This window comes from Marmota monax, unplaced genomic scaffold, assembly GCF_021218885.2.
Source record: "Marmota monax isolate L192 unplaced genomic scaffold, Marmota_monax_Labrador192_F-V1.1 WCK01_AAM20220418_F8-fsc00125, whole genome shotgun sequence".
In the NCBI taxonomy this organism is placed as follows: Eukaryota; Metazoa; Chordata; class Mammalia; order Rodentia; family Sciuridae; genus Marmota; species Marmota monax.
Window position 1 is genome coordinate 4039008 of NW_026695235.1, and position 14230 is coordinate 4053237.

General features: G+C 39.3%; 1 long non-coding RNA gene across 1 annotated transcript; it reads right to left on the reverse strand.

Moving 5' to 3' along the window:
• Positions 1-3535: 3535 nt before the first annotated feature.
• Positions 3536-12019, reverse strand: LOC124088999 (uncharacterized). Its single transcript, XR_009226238.1, has 4 exons — positions 11825-12019; positions 11220-11347; positions 4821-4940; positions 3536-4087 (listed from the first exon to the last, which is right to left on the reverse strand). It is a non-coding gene; the product is annotated as an uncharacterized LOC124088999 (long non-coding RNA).
• Between the last annotated feature and the right edge of the window lie 2211 nt (positions 12020-14230).

A 14230-nucleotide genomic window follows, 5' to 3' on the forward strand; every position in this document is an offset into this window, starting at 1 on the left:
GCAACAGACAACGACGATGATGGCACTGTTGTGGCTGGGATCTGACTTCCCCCCGAGAGGCTCAAGTGTTGAAGGCATGGTCTCCAAAGCAGCAATGTTCTGAGGTTGGTCTTTTGGGAAGTGAGTGGATCACGAAGACTCTGACCTCATCGGTGGATTAGAGGAATCTATAGCTGAATAGACTATTGGGAGGTGGTGGAAACTGAAGGAAGTAGGGAGAGGTTGGAGGAAGTAGGTCACGGGAGATGTGCGCTGGAAAGTTATATCTTGTCTGCGGTCCCTTCCTCCCCACCCCTCAATCTCTCTCTCTCTATCTGCTTCCTGGCTGCCATGAGCTGAGCAATTATATTCTGCCTTGCCACAGGCCCAGAGACAACAGAGCCAGTGACCATGGACTGAAACCTCTGAAAGCATAAGCCAAATTAAATCTTCCCTTGAAGTTGTTTTTCTCAGGTATTTTGTCACAGCAATGGAAAGCTAACTAACACAAATATTTTCCACCTAGTGAGGAGAAAAGCACCAATACTGCAGCAACACAATTTTTTGCACAGCTGTGGACCCAGGAAAGGGGAAGGCCACCTTTCCCCGCCCAGCTCTAGGATGGAGAAGCTCAAGCTATCTTCTGTTCCTCCTAGAATGTTTGTTTTTCAGGACCCCTAAGAGGGATGATGATGAACGGACCCCCAGGGGAGGGGAGGTGGGGTAGAAGTGGCAGAGACCTATGTCCCAAATGGTACCCATGGCCCTGAAGCTGTCTACTGGGCTAACTAGTCCTTTGCAAACTTGCTTTCTGTTTTCTTTGCCTTTGCCCAGGATTCTGCATTTTAAAGAAAAGCTGCACCTAAATTGATTAAAATACTAACTGCTAGAGTCAACTATTTCAAGAAAAAGGACTCTTAGATCTACAGAACCTGGAACATCTGGTGACCTTCAGATAACATCAGAATGTGCATCAAATGAATAGATCACTGTAGGATTAATGATCACTCTACCACCCACTCATCTGTGGCTAAAAATACTTTCCCTTAATTTCCCATATAAGCTCTTCAGTTGTGGTTGTTAGTCAGGACGGTTCTTAGGATGATGGTCTGGCCTTTTTCTGATCAGCTGGCTCATGGTAGTACATGTTGTTCTCTACCATTTCCTTGCTTCTTGACTAATCGGCTTCTGTCCTGTGACAAGCACACTCCTTGCTCTTTCCCTGGGGACTCAGCCTAGCTGAAGGCTTCAGGTATCATTCCCAAATGAGACTCACAGGTCAATAACCCCAGCTCAAGGGGACACAGCCCACCATCTAGAGGAAACCCCCACCTGCATTTGGCACCACAGACTTATTGAGTACCCTATCTGCATCAGGATTGTTCCAGAGGCCAGGACCCAACTGTGAAGGGAACCAAAGTCTAGATCCCCAGAGATGACATTCTGCTGGTACCTCAAGGGCAGCTCTGACCTATTATGTACTGAAGGATAATTTTGGGAAGCCAGGTCCTGTTTCAGATGCGTTACATTTATAAGCTTATTTCATCTTAACAATACTCTGTTTTCTAGGGCTATTGCTCTCCTTGTTTTCAGGAAGGAAAGTTGCTAAGAGGCTAAGTGATGTGGCTGATGTCGTCACACAGCTGGAGAGCATGGAGCTGGTGTTGGATCCGAGCAGCTTGATTCTAAATGACACACCCCACCTGAGATGCCTACATTGCTGCTTACAAAAACCTGATGTCCCTCTTACATCATCTCCTATATGTCCAATGACATGTGGGAGGAGCCCTAGAGTCACGGTTATTACCTTTCTCTCTGCTGCAGTTGAGATTTTGATAGTGCCCCAAAGGCCCAAGGATTAGAGAATTGGATTCCAGGCTGGTACTTATTGGAGGGTGGTGGAATCTTTAAGAGGCAGGGCCTTCGGGTTCAATCTCCAGCATCCCCTCCCCACCAAAAAAAGAGATGGGGCCTATTGGCAGGTCTCCAGTTCACTGGAGACATGCCCTTGAGGGAACTGTGGGGGCTCTCATCTCTTCCTCTTTCTCTGCTTTACTTCCCAGCCCATGAAGTAAGCAGTTTTGCTTTGATACACACTCCACCATGATGCGTTGTCTCTCCACAGGCCAAAAGCAACAGGGCAAATTGACCATGGATCAAAATCTCTAAAACTGTGAGTCAAAATAGACCTTTCCTCTTTTTAAGTTGATAATCTCAGGTATTTTGTTATGGTAACACAAAGCTGACTAACACATCTTTCCTTCCTTATTTCCTTCCTATTACCAAGCCTAGCTAATTTAGCCACTTCATTTTTTTCTTCCAGAGACAGACACATATGTGGGTTTGGTCACCACCATGTCCCAGTGAAGCCAGCCCTTGTCCCAGAGATGCAGAGTGCTGGCCCCCAGCAGGCTGGAACATAGGCAGCAGGTGGCACATGGAGCCTCTTATGCTGGGTGTAGGCCGAGGCACAGTCAACCAGGGTGGAGGCAAGCCAGGGTATGCTACTCTGCTACCCTGTGGTGGGCCAGACCTGGCCTGATGTGGACACCCGCTCTATATAGTGCAGCAGCCCAGAACCCACACATCCACCATCTGATGTCCTCAGCCTCCTGCTTACCTATCATCATGAAGAAAATGAAGTGGGGCAGGCCTGAATGGGAGTTCAGACTCAAGGATTAAATAATAGCAAGTACTTTCCCAAACCCTGATTAGCATAAACTCGGACCAATAGCATTGACCCAGTTGCCACACAAACTCCTAGACTAGTACAACCTTGGGGTCCCTTCTTGCCCTTGCAAGAGTTCTGTTACTGTTCTTCACATTTGAATAAATCCTATTCTTTCACTCTTGCCTTCCATATTTCATTCTTGAACCCAGAAAGAAGTTGGTGGTGAGTTGCTAGGGTCTGTTGCAACACTGGAAGGCATACTCCACCATTTAGAACTGCAACACTGAGCCTCAAAATAAACCATTTGATAGTAGGGGAGAAGAATCTGCCTTTGCTGGCTGGCTGGGACCCTCAGAGTTGACGCTGGTGGGCATCCCCTGCTGTGATTAGCTAATAACACTGAAACTCAGCTGCAGAGGCTTGCAGTTTGCACAGGCCCCACCCAACAACAGAAGTGGAGAGTTGAATTTAGTCTCAAACTCTGGTTTCACCAGTCTCGGACACATGGAATGACCACACCAGTTGAGTGACTTAGTAAACCCCACATATATGCTTGTTGTGGAGGAATGATTTTCCCCAATATTAAGTGCAGGACTTCAGTCTGGACAGAGAATGAGCATCTTGGGCAAATCATAACTGAGATGGAATCATTTACCAGGTTTGTAGGTCAGTGTTAAACCAGATGATCTAACCCTAATCCCTTCTGCCATTGCATGATGCAGCATGAAATCCCTTACCAGATGTTGGCCCCTTGATCTTTAACTTTCTAGCCTGTGGATCTTTAAGAAATAAATTTCTGTTCATTATAAATTACCCAGTCTATAGTATTTTGCTATAGCTGCACAAAACAGACTAAGATACATTCCTGTGGTAAGATTAGGTGTAAGTGTTTAATCATCATTATAATCTGTGTGTTATTTAAAGAGGTTAAAACATTGATGGCAATCTAACATATAAGAAAACCTAGTACATTAGACTTGAATTTAATTTGAAACATTTAAGAGGATATGATTAAGTTTATGGATAGTCTGAGACTGTATTACTGGGGTACAGTCTAACCCTATGGCTCAAAGATGATAAAAGTTTTGTTCTGTTTTTCTTATGTTACAGTCTAGTAATGAGTGGTCAGAACTGAAGGCCAAGCAACATTTCTCCTTAAGGTCTTCTAAAGAATTGGCTCCTTTTCTCCTTTGGCTCTCTGTGGGCTCTGTGGGCTTGGGGGCCATCAATGTGGTTCATGGTGGCTCACCACCACATCTAAGGGAAGTGAGAAAGAACAGTGTCTGTGACAATTACCTTGAAGGAAATGACCTGGTTGTAGCTTTCTTCATATCTGCCCAAGTTCCATTAACCAAGACTTGGTCACATGATCATACCCCACTGCAAAAGAAACTGGTAAATGTAATCTGTTGTTGGATGGACAAACCAAATGAAAACCTAGGGGTTTTATGTAAAAGAAAAAAAAAGAGGGAGAATTCACATGAGAAACAGTTGGCAATTATCTGTCATGAATCTTAAGAAAACTTCACTCACTAGATTTATTAAATTTCAATAATTGCTTAAAGACCTAGAAAGATCTCACTTGTCAGGCTAAGTTTGCAATGTCAGGTGTTTGAAGTGTTTTAGAGAATCAGATATATTTTAAATTTAAATGTACTCAAAATGTTTTAAGAAATTGAGTAATAAGTTTATAAATAATACTATTTTGGGCTGGGGCTGTACCTCAGTGGCAGAGCGCTTGCCTAGCTCATGTGGGGGCACTGGGTTCAATCCTTAGCACCATAAAAATATAAACAAACAAAATAAAGGCATGCTGTTCATCTACACCCCAAATAAATAAATAAATAAGGCTATTTAGAAGGATTTATCCTATCAAACTTAAGAGTCATTTTAACATTGATTAAAGAAAAATGAAAATGACTAAACTTCTTTTCATATAAAAATTACTAGATATCAAAATTATAAGACTTCTACATTAAACAAAAAGACTCAGAAGAACTTAGGATTTGAATATTATGACTTTAAAACTTGAATATTAGTCAAGACAGGTAACTATAAGGCGTTCTCTGCAAATAATGTTAACAGCCTAAACTTATAAATCAAAAGACATAGAATGGCAAAATGGATTAAAAAGCAAGACCCAACAATATGCTGTCTTCAAGAGACTCACCTCATGAGCAAAGACATCCGCAGGCTGAAGGTGAAAGATTTGGAAAAACATATCACTCATATATGGATTGTATAAGCAAGCAGGGGTTTCCATCCTCATTTCAGAAAAGTAGACTTCAAGCTAAAGTTAATCAAAAGAGACAAAGAAGGACATTTCATACTTCTTTAGGTAAGTATACATCAGCAAGACATAACAATTGTAAATATTTATGCCCCAAACAATGGAGCATCTATGTATACATTAAACAAACCCTTCTCAATTTCAAGAATCAAATAGACCACAGCACAATGATACTGGGTGACTTTAATACACCTCTCTCACTACTGGACAGATCTTCTAAACAAAAACTAAATAAAGAAACAATAAAATTAAATAACGCAATCAATAACTTAGACTTAACAGACATATATAGAATATATCATCCATCAATGAGCGAATATATTTTCTTCTCAGTAGCACATGACTCCTTCTCTAAAATAGACTATATTTTATGCCACAAAGCAACTCTTAGTAAACACATACACACACACAAAAAGGCCCAGAGATAATACCCTTCATTCTATCAGATCACAATGGGATGAAATTAGAAATCAGTGATAAAATAAAAAACAGAAACTACTCTAACAAATGGAGACTAAATAATACACTATTGAATGATGAATGGATAGTAGAAGAAATCAAGAATGAAATAAAAAAATTCTTAGAGGTAAATGAGAACACTGATACAACATATCAAAATCTCTGGGACACTATGAAGGCAGTAGTAAGAGGAAAGTTTTATAACACACACACACACACACACACACACACACATAGTATTTTTAGATGTATATGAACACAATACCTTTATTTTATTTGCTTTTTATTTTTATGTCGTGCTGAGGCTCATGCATGATAGGCAAGCACTCTACCACTGAGCCACAACCCCAATTGTGGAAAGTTTATTGCATTGAGAGCATTCATTAAAAGAATAAAATATCAACAGATAAATGGCCTACATCTCTCAAAGCCCTAGAAAAAGAAGAACAAATTAATACCAAAAGTAGTAGAAGGTAGGAAACAATTAAAATCAGAGCTGAAATCAATAAAATCTAAACAAATGAAACAATTGAAAAAAATTGACAAAACAAAAAACTGGTTCTTTGAAAACATAAATTAAATAGATAAACCCCAAGCCATGCTAATGAAAAAAAAAAAAAAACAGAAAGAAAACTCAAATTACTAAAATATAAGATAAAGAAGGAAATATCACAATGGACATGTCTGAAATATAGAAGATAATTAGAAACTATTTTGAAAATTTATACTCTGATAAAATAGAAAATATTGAAGACATTGACAAATTTCTAGAGACATATGACCTACCCAAATTGAATGAGGAAATCAAACATGATTTAAATAGATCAATTTCGAGTAATGAAATAGAAAATACCATCAAAAGCCTACCAACCAAGAAAAACCCAGGACCAGATGGATTCTCAGTCAAGTTCACAAGACTTTCAAAGAAGAATTGACACCTATACTCCTCCGTATTCCATGAAATAGAAAAGGAAGGATCCCTTTCAAACTCATTCTATGAATCTAATATCACCCTGATACCAAAACCAGACAAAGACACATCAAGAAAAGAAAACTTCAGACCAATATCCCTGATGAACATAGGTGCAAAAATTCTCAATAAAATTCTGGCAAGTTGCATACAAAAACATTTTAAAAAGATACTGCATCATGATCAAGTGGGGTTCATCCCAGGGATGCAGGATTGGTTCAACATATGGAAATCAATAAACATAATTCATCATATTAATAGACTTAAAAACAAGAATCATATGATCATCTCAATAGATGCAAAATATGTGTAATATAAATTGTAATGCATATGTGAAATATGAATTGTAATGCATTCTGCTCTCATATATAACAAATTAGAATAAAAAATAAATTAAAAAAAAGGATTTGACAAAATATGGCACAACTTCATGTTCAAAACACCAGAAAAAACTAAGGATAGTAGGAACATACCTCAGCATTGTAAAAGCTACATAAGCTTATTTGCCCCTCCCCCCCACAAGGCCAGCATCATTCTAAGAGAGAAAAATTGAAAGCATTCCCTCTAAAAATGGGAACAAGACAAAGATGTCCTCTTTTACCACTTCTATTCAACTCTAGCCAGAGCAATTAGACAGACAAAATAAATTAAAGGGACACAAATAGGTAAAGAAGAACTCAAACTATCACTATTTGCTGATGACATGATTCTATATCTAGAAGATCCAAAAAATTCCACCAGAAAACTTCTGGAACTAATAAATGAATTCAGCAAAGTAGCAGGATATTAAATCAATACCCATAAATCAAACACATTCCTACACATCAGTGATGAGTCCACTGAAAGAGAAATTAGGAGAAGTACCCCATTCACAATAGCCTTAAAAAAAACAAAAAAAAAAACAAAAACCCTGGCAATCAATCTAACAAAAGAGGTGAAAGAACTCTATAATGAAAACTACAGAACACTAAAGAAAGAAATTGAAGAAAACCTCAGAAAATGGAAAGATCTCCCATGCTTCTGGATAGGCAGAATTAATGGCCATATTAACAAAAATATACAGATTTAATGCAATTCATATTAAAATCCCAATGACATTCTCCATAGAAATAGAAAAAGCAATCATTAAATTTATTTGGAAAAATAAGAGACCCAGAATAGCCAAAGCAATCCTTAGCAAGAAAAGGGAAATAGGAGGCATCACAATACCAGACCTTAAACTGTACTACAGAGCCATAGTAACAAAAATGGCAAGGTATTGGCACCAAAATAGACATGTAGACCAAAGGTACAGAATAGAAGACACCCAGACAAACTCACACCAATACAGTTATCTCATGCTAGACGAAGGTGCCAAAAACATTCACTAGAGAAAAGATAGCCTATTCAACAAATGGTGCTGGCAAAACTGGAAATCCATATGTAGCAAAATGAAATTAAACCTCTATCTCTCACTTTGCACAAAAATCAACTCAAAGTGAATCAAAGACTTAGGCACTAGACTAGAAACTCTGTGTCTAATAGAAGAAAAAGTAGGCCCAAATCTTTACCATATTGGCCTACAGTCTGACTTCCTTAACAAGACCCCTAAAGTACAAGAAATAAAATCAGGACTCTTTGTTGTTATTGTTCTTATTTTGGTTTAATTGACTTAAATTCCAGAGGTGGGTATAATTGTCATCCCTTATCCATGAATTATCAGACAATGACTTTCCTCACAGAACAATAACAATGTGAATGATTTATATTTTTAGAATTTTTGAAGTATAATTGGAACATAATAAACTGTACATATTTAAAGTAAAAAAATTTACTTTAAATATGTAATTTTGGTAAGTTTAGACATACATGTATATCCATGAAACCATTGTCCCAATCAAAATAATAAATATATCCATCACATCCCAAAAGTTTCCTTGTGTGCTATATAATATCTCTGCTTCATTCCCATACTTTGTTTCATGTTGCTACAAGTTTACATTTTCTAGAATTATAAATAATAGAATAATTCAATATGTGTTTCTTTTTATCTGTCCCCCCACCCTTAGCTCTATTGAGAGGCATCCATGTTGTTGAATATATCAATGGTTGGACCCCTTTAATTGCTGAGCACTAGTCTGTTGTTTGGGCATGTCATATTCACCCACTGATAGTCCTTTGAGTCATTTATGGTTTTTGACTACTACAACTAAAGCTGTTATGAACATGTGTGTGCAGTTCTTTGTATGGGCACATGCATTTATTTACCTTTTGTACATATCTCAGAGTAGAATGACTAGCTCATATGGCATATTCCAGTATAACATTTTAAGAAATTGCTAAAATTATCATATCATTTTATGTTTCCAACAGCAGTATGTGATTGTTTCAGTTACTATCTTTCTTGCACTTGGTCTTTTGATTCACTTCAATTGCAACCATCCTAATAAGCATTTAGTAATATCTCATTATAGTTGTAATTTGCATGTTCTTAAAACTAATGATACTGAACATCTTTTCATGTGTTTATATACCATCTATAGATGGCTTACTTGCCATCTTCTTTAACGATGTGTCTATTGAGAATTTGGTTTTTTGCCCACTTTGCAAACTGGATTATTTTCCTATTGTTGAGTTTTGAGTTTCCCTATGTATTCTGGGTATAATAATCCTCAGATCAGTCCTGTGTGTGATAGAAATGAACCTGGTTTCATACCTCCATCATGCTCAGTCATTGACTGGGAGAAATCTGAGGGACAAATGGTCTTAGTTATAATGGAGCAGTGAGTCCAGAGGGAAAACAGTTGGGGATCTGAGCAGCTTCCCTTCACATCTGTTATGTATATGCAACAAGGTGTGATTAGCGTGACATGGAGTAAGCACAGATGCTAACAGATTACAGATGGAGGATACCTGAAACAGTCTTTTCAGCATTTGGATAGGCTTTCTGATAACCAATTTATATTTTTAAAGTTTTTGAAATACAATTGGTACTTCAAATTTGATTTGAACAATTGTAAAAATTGAGACTTGGAGTTAGCAACATCATATACAAACTAGTACCACCACTTTGGAAACCTATTTGGGATTATCTAGAAAAGCTGAATGAATTTTTTGCATACCATGGGAGGTAGCATTCCATTTCTGGGCCCAGGCCTTTAGAGGAAGTTTTGCATCTGTACATATAGACTTGAGTCTACATGTACAAGGATATTCCCAGCTTTGTTATTTGTAATGGATAACCCCAGAACAAACAACACAGTAGAATGGATAAATAGTGGTTTAGTTTTACAAAAGAATAGTATCAACAATGAAAATATATAGGTTGAATCTCACAAATACAATATTGGAGAGAAAAGCAAAGCACACAATGTTCAAACAACAAGCTGTTGCTTAGGAATGCATATATAAATGATAAAAGCAAAGAAAAAAAGTAGGGGAAAGGTTGTGATTCTACAGAAGCATGGAAGAGAATTCAGGAATTTTTACAAAATAGTTATTCTTTAAACTCTCTATGTTTAAGTCCATATTTGTATGACATGGATCATAATAATAAAAGGGAAAAACTAGGAGTAGGCTAGGTGAAGAGGAAGGTGTGTGCTCTAGGAAGAGGACAAAGGTCAGAGGGAAAATGCATAAAGAACTCTGGATGTGTGGGATGGAATGGCATGGTGAGGAGTGGCCAGATAGATGGCAGCAGGCAGGGGGCTCCTACAGAACGAAGGGCCTTATAAACCCCATGAAGTTTGGACTTCACCCTGAGGGCAATGGGGAATCCCTGAAGTATTTAAGCAGGGGAAAAACTGATTCACATTTGCATTTTCAGAAAGATCCTTTGCTCGAAGCATGGAGGCTGTGCCTCATGGTAACCAGGTGAGTGGGAGTGAAGTGGGAAACAGAAGGGATCTCGGTCTTAGAGTGTTGCTGCTGCATGTGGCACGTACCCAGGGTGCTGCCTGAATCCAGACAGACCTGTGGGCCCGCAGCTGGAGCCAACTTTAATAGTATTACTAACTGATTACTGCAGAAAGTTAACCCTCTGTGGGAATCATTTGATAATAACACTATATATCTCTAAAATAATTTGTTCCATTTGCAACAATATTATAGAGGAACTGCTGGTCAACATGGTTATTGAAAGTGTTCTTAGTGAAAAGTTGGGAGCTAAATTCCCAAGATACTTCCTGAATATTCTAAGGTCTCAGTGAACCTAGGCCAAAAGTTCAAGGTGATTTATTGTGGGAGGTATCATCTGATAGCTAGCTGCCAATTATCTTGTAATTTTAATTGTACCCAAGGGATTTGTTTTCCTTGCAGCATAGATAGCTGCTGCTGTTTTGCTGTTAGATTTATTTTTAAAAATATGAGCAACTTGAAATACATATGCTATATGCTATTGAAATATTATATACTGGCCTGATATATTCTTAACTACAAAATATTCCCTCAGACCTGCTTTTGAGGGGTTTTGCCTACTGTGAGACATCTTCTCCACTGCAAATGGTTATTAACTTCCTGAGTTTCTCTGTTGGAATTCCCTTTGACTCCTACACATTCTTACCTTTCTGTTGTCTTGTTCCTTAGTTAAAGGAAAGTCCAAAGAAGTTCAGAGCAGAAGCAGGATTGTTTTATCCAGGCAAACTTGACTCTGAGCCAATGTATACTGCAGAACTATTGGGTATAATTTGGTGCCTACAGGACTTGCTCCCCTTACTAAGTCTCTGTTAACGCTCTCTGATCATGAAGGCCTTCTCCCCTGTTGGACAACAGGGGAGGTCCTATCAGTCCCAGCAAGTCCCAGCACCAGGGGGTGGGATGATGCTCACACAGCAATGGACTTTGTGACAATTCTTGTACATTGACCTTCTTACCAGGAAGTGTTGACTGGTGGTTATGACACCCATCTATCAACATTCCTTGGGGACCATTTAGATGGCAGACCTAGTACAGGCGACAGGACTATCCCCCTTCTTGTCTTGGTTAAAGCCCTGAAAAGAGACTGTTTAAAGCAATAAAAGATATCACCCCAGTGCATCAAATTACAACCTTACTATGAAGATTTATTAAGATAAAACACCCGGAGAGTAAATGAATTGAATTGTAATATAAGAAAAGATAATTTACCTTTAGTCAAGAATTAGGAGCTGAGGAAGTGTGTGTGTGTGGCCTGAACCAAAAGTTGGTTCAGAACGTTCCTTGAGAAAAAAAACCTCAGCACCATGTTTGACACTTGTTCTGTGAGTCGTTCCTGAAACATGCAATCCGTCACCAAGTCCTTCAGATTCTGTCTCCCCAAACTCCCTCCTTCAACCCCCACCGGGCCCATCCCTCTGGCCTGCCTCAGCACCCGCTGAGCTTCTTTCTCATTCTGCATATAGAAGGCCCCCTTAGAATCTCTTCCCGGCCTGATCCCCTCTGTCCTTTCACCTCCAGCCTTAAAACCCCTTTGTGCCCAGCAGGCCAGGCCCAGGCGCACCTTTCTGGCTTCACCCCAGTGACATGCTCCACAGCTTATTTTGCCAGGTCCTCTCCAGCTCCTTTGTTCAGCTCCTGGCCCAGGAAGCTCCGCCTCCTGGAGACCCTGCAGATGTTGTTTTATTTGCTGGCAACCTTCTCAGGCCTTTGTTCCCTTTTAAAAAATCCAAAAGGCTTCCACGTGCATTCTTCTGTATTTAGCACTGGTGAAGAAAGAACATAAAGCTGTCTCATACCTCTAATATTATTGACGTTTAACATCAAGAACCCTTGTGGGCCCGTGACAAGCTGTTGGGGGACACTTCACAACACTATTGGAAGAAAAACCAACTCTTCAGCAAGTGGAGATGCAGGATGTATTTTGTCTTTTAAAGTCATAGAGTTAATACACACACACACAGTATCTCTTTCTTTAAAATGATGGTAAATGTGTGTCTCCCACAAACATAACCCCCCCCCCACACACACACACATTGTATGTGTATACAATGCAGGGAGAGGTAAGACATAAAGGAAAATTATATTGCAGAGATTTTTGGTTTTCCTTTTTTCTTAAAAGTGGAGCCTGAATTTGAATCCCTTTTCCCCCCACAAAAAAGCAAACTAAGTTGATCAAAGTTTAATAAATAATTTGGAAATTGGTGGATTAAAGCTTGAAGAGCTCCCCAAATGCCTGAACCATGTTCCACACAATATTTCATTCTGCAAGGAACAGGACCAATAGTACAGGCAATTTAAGTTAGGTAAAAATTAGTCTAGGTAGTACCTAGAGGCTTACTGAGAAGAAAAGATGAGTCAAAGGCAAGTAAATGGACATGGCTGAAAGGGTCTGGAGGTGGTTGAGGGGTGTGTAGCGGTTTAGGAGTGACCAGTGGGTTCACTGATAGAACAGTTGTAAACAAGTTTGAAATGCTGTGACTTAGTTTGGGCGATCGACTGAGAAACAGGTACACACTGAGCAGCCACGCAGAGAACCAGGGTTTTATGAGGTCCAGGTCCCAAGAGCAGTTAGCTATGGAACAATCTCAGGTCTCTGTGAAGGGAGATCCAGGAGGCCCTGAACTATGCCACAAATGGAGGCTCCCTTTTTATCAGGGGGAAGATTATGGGTAGATTATACGAAGACTATAGGTAGTGATTGTGACAGTTTAGAATCTGACTTGATTCTACTGTGGGATCACTTCTCCATTAGCTGAAAATACTCATATTCCTTCAGTCTCTGAGGGGTATATTTAGAGACAGGCTACATGAGCAGAATGTTTTCTGTCTTATCTCTTCCCAGTGATAATTTGAACTCAATTTTCGAAATTCAGAAGGATGGCATTTCTCTGAGAATTAATCCAACAGCAATAGAAAAACTAACACCAGAGCACAGAGCGTAGGATAGGAAGAATAATTTGGTAAAAAAAAAAAGTTGTTTTTTTTTTTTTTAATTTCTTTTTTCCTCCTTGAGTTAAACAAGCCCAGGGTTCTATGTCTTAGAATAAATAATTTACCTTGTTTCCTTATCAGATTCCTTATCTACAGACAAGGAGATCCCTCATTTTATTCACTTTCTACTGCCCACCTACACTGTTTTAGTACACTGGGATCCTGGCAGAAAAGATCAACTGAGTGTTGTTCAGAGCCAAACTCCAATGCCCTTGAATAACAGGAAAGCAGGTTAGGTGCAGGTCCTGTCTTAAATCCTTGCTATTGGAATTCTTCCTTGCTTTGGAGAACAGTCACATGGAGGGGCAGGAAGGAATCAAGTAAAGGGACCAAAGATGTAAAGGAAAACCCCAAAAGCACAGTGCAGAGTCATAGGCAGTAAAGAAGAGACCACTGAGATTACAGAGGGGCCCCTGACAATGAGGCCTGAGGAACAGCTACTCAATGAGGGAATAGAAGACCACTGGTGATGGCGCAGGTGAACAGTTTGCAAAGGTGGGGAGGAGATGCAGTGGGGTCTGACACTCCTGGAGAAATGTGACTAGAAGAAAGAAGAATGATAAATTGAGAGGGTGACAGGATTAAGATAAGGCTTTTTTCCTCCTAGTGACAGGAGACCTATATAGCTTGAGGGCAGGAGCAAGAAGCCTGTGCCCAAGGAGAATATGGGTGCTGGGGGTGGGATCCTGCAATTACATAGGAAGGGGAAGATATAGTAGGGCCTCAATAAAAGACTGTTGATTGACTGATAGTTGCTTAGTTGTTGCTGGCTAGTAAACATTGAGATGCTGTGTGGTATTGGGGCTAACTGTGCAGGTCCAGAGTTCTGTACGATTTGGGGCAAGTTGCTGAGGTCTATTAAGTCTCACTTTCCTTTTGTGTAAAGTGAGAGAATTGATAATACTTATCTTTAAAAAAATTTTTTTTGGTAGTTGTATATGAAGAGCTTGCCTTTATTTTATTTGTTTATTTTTAT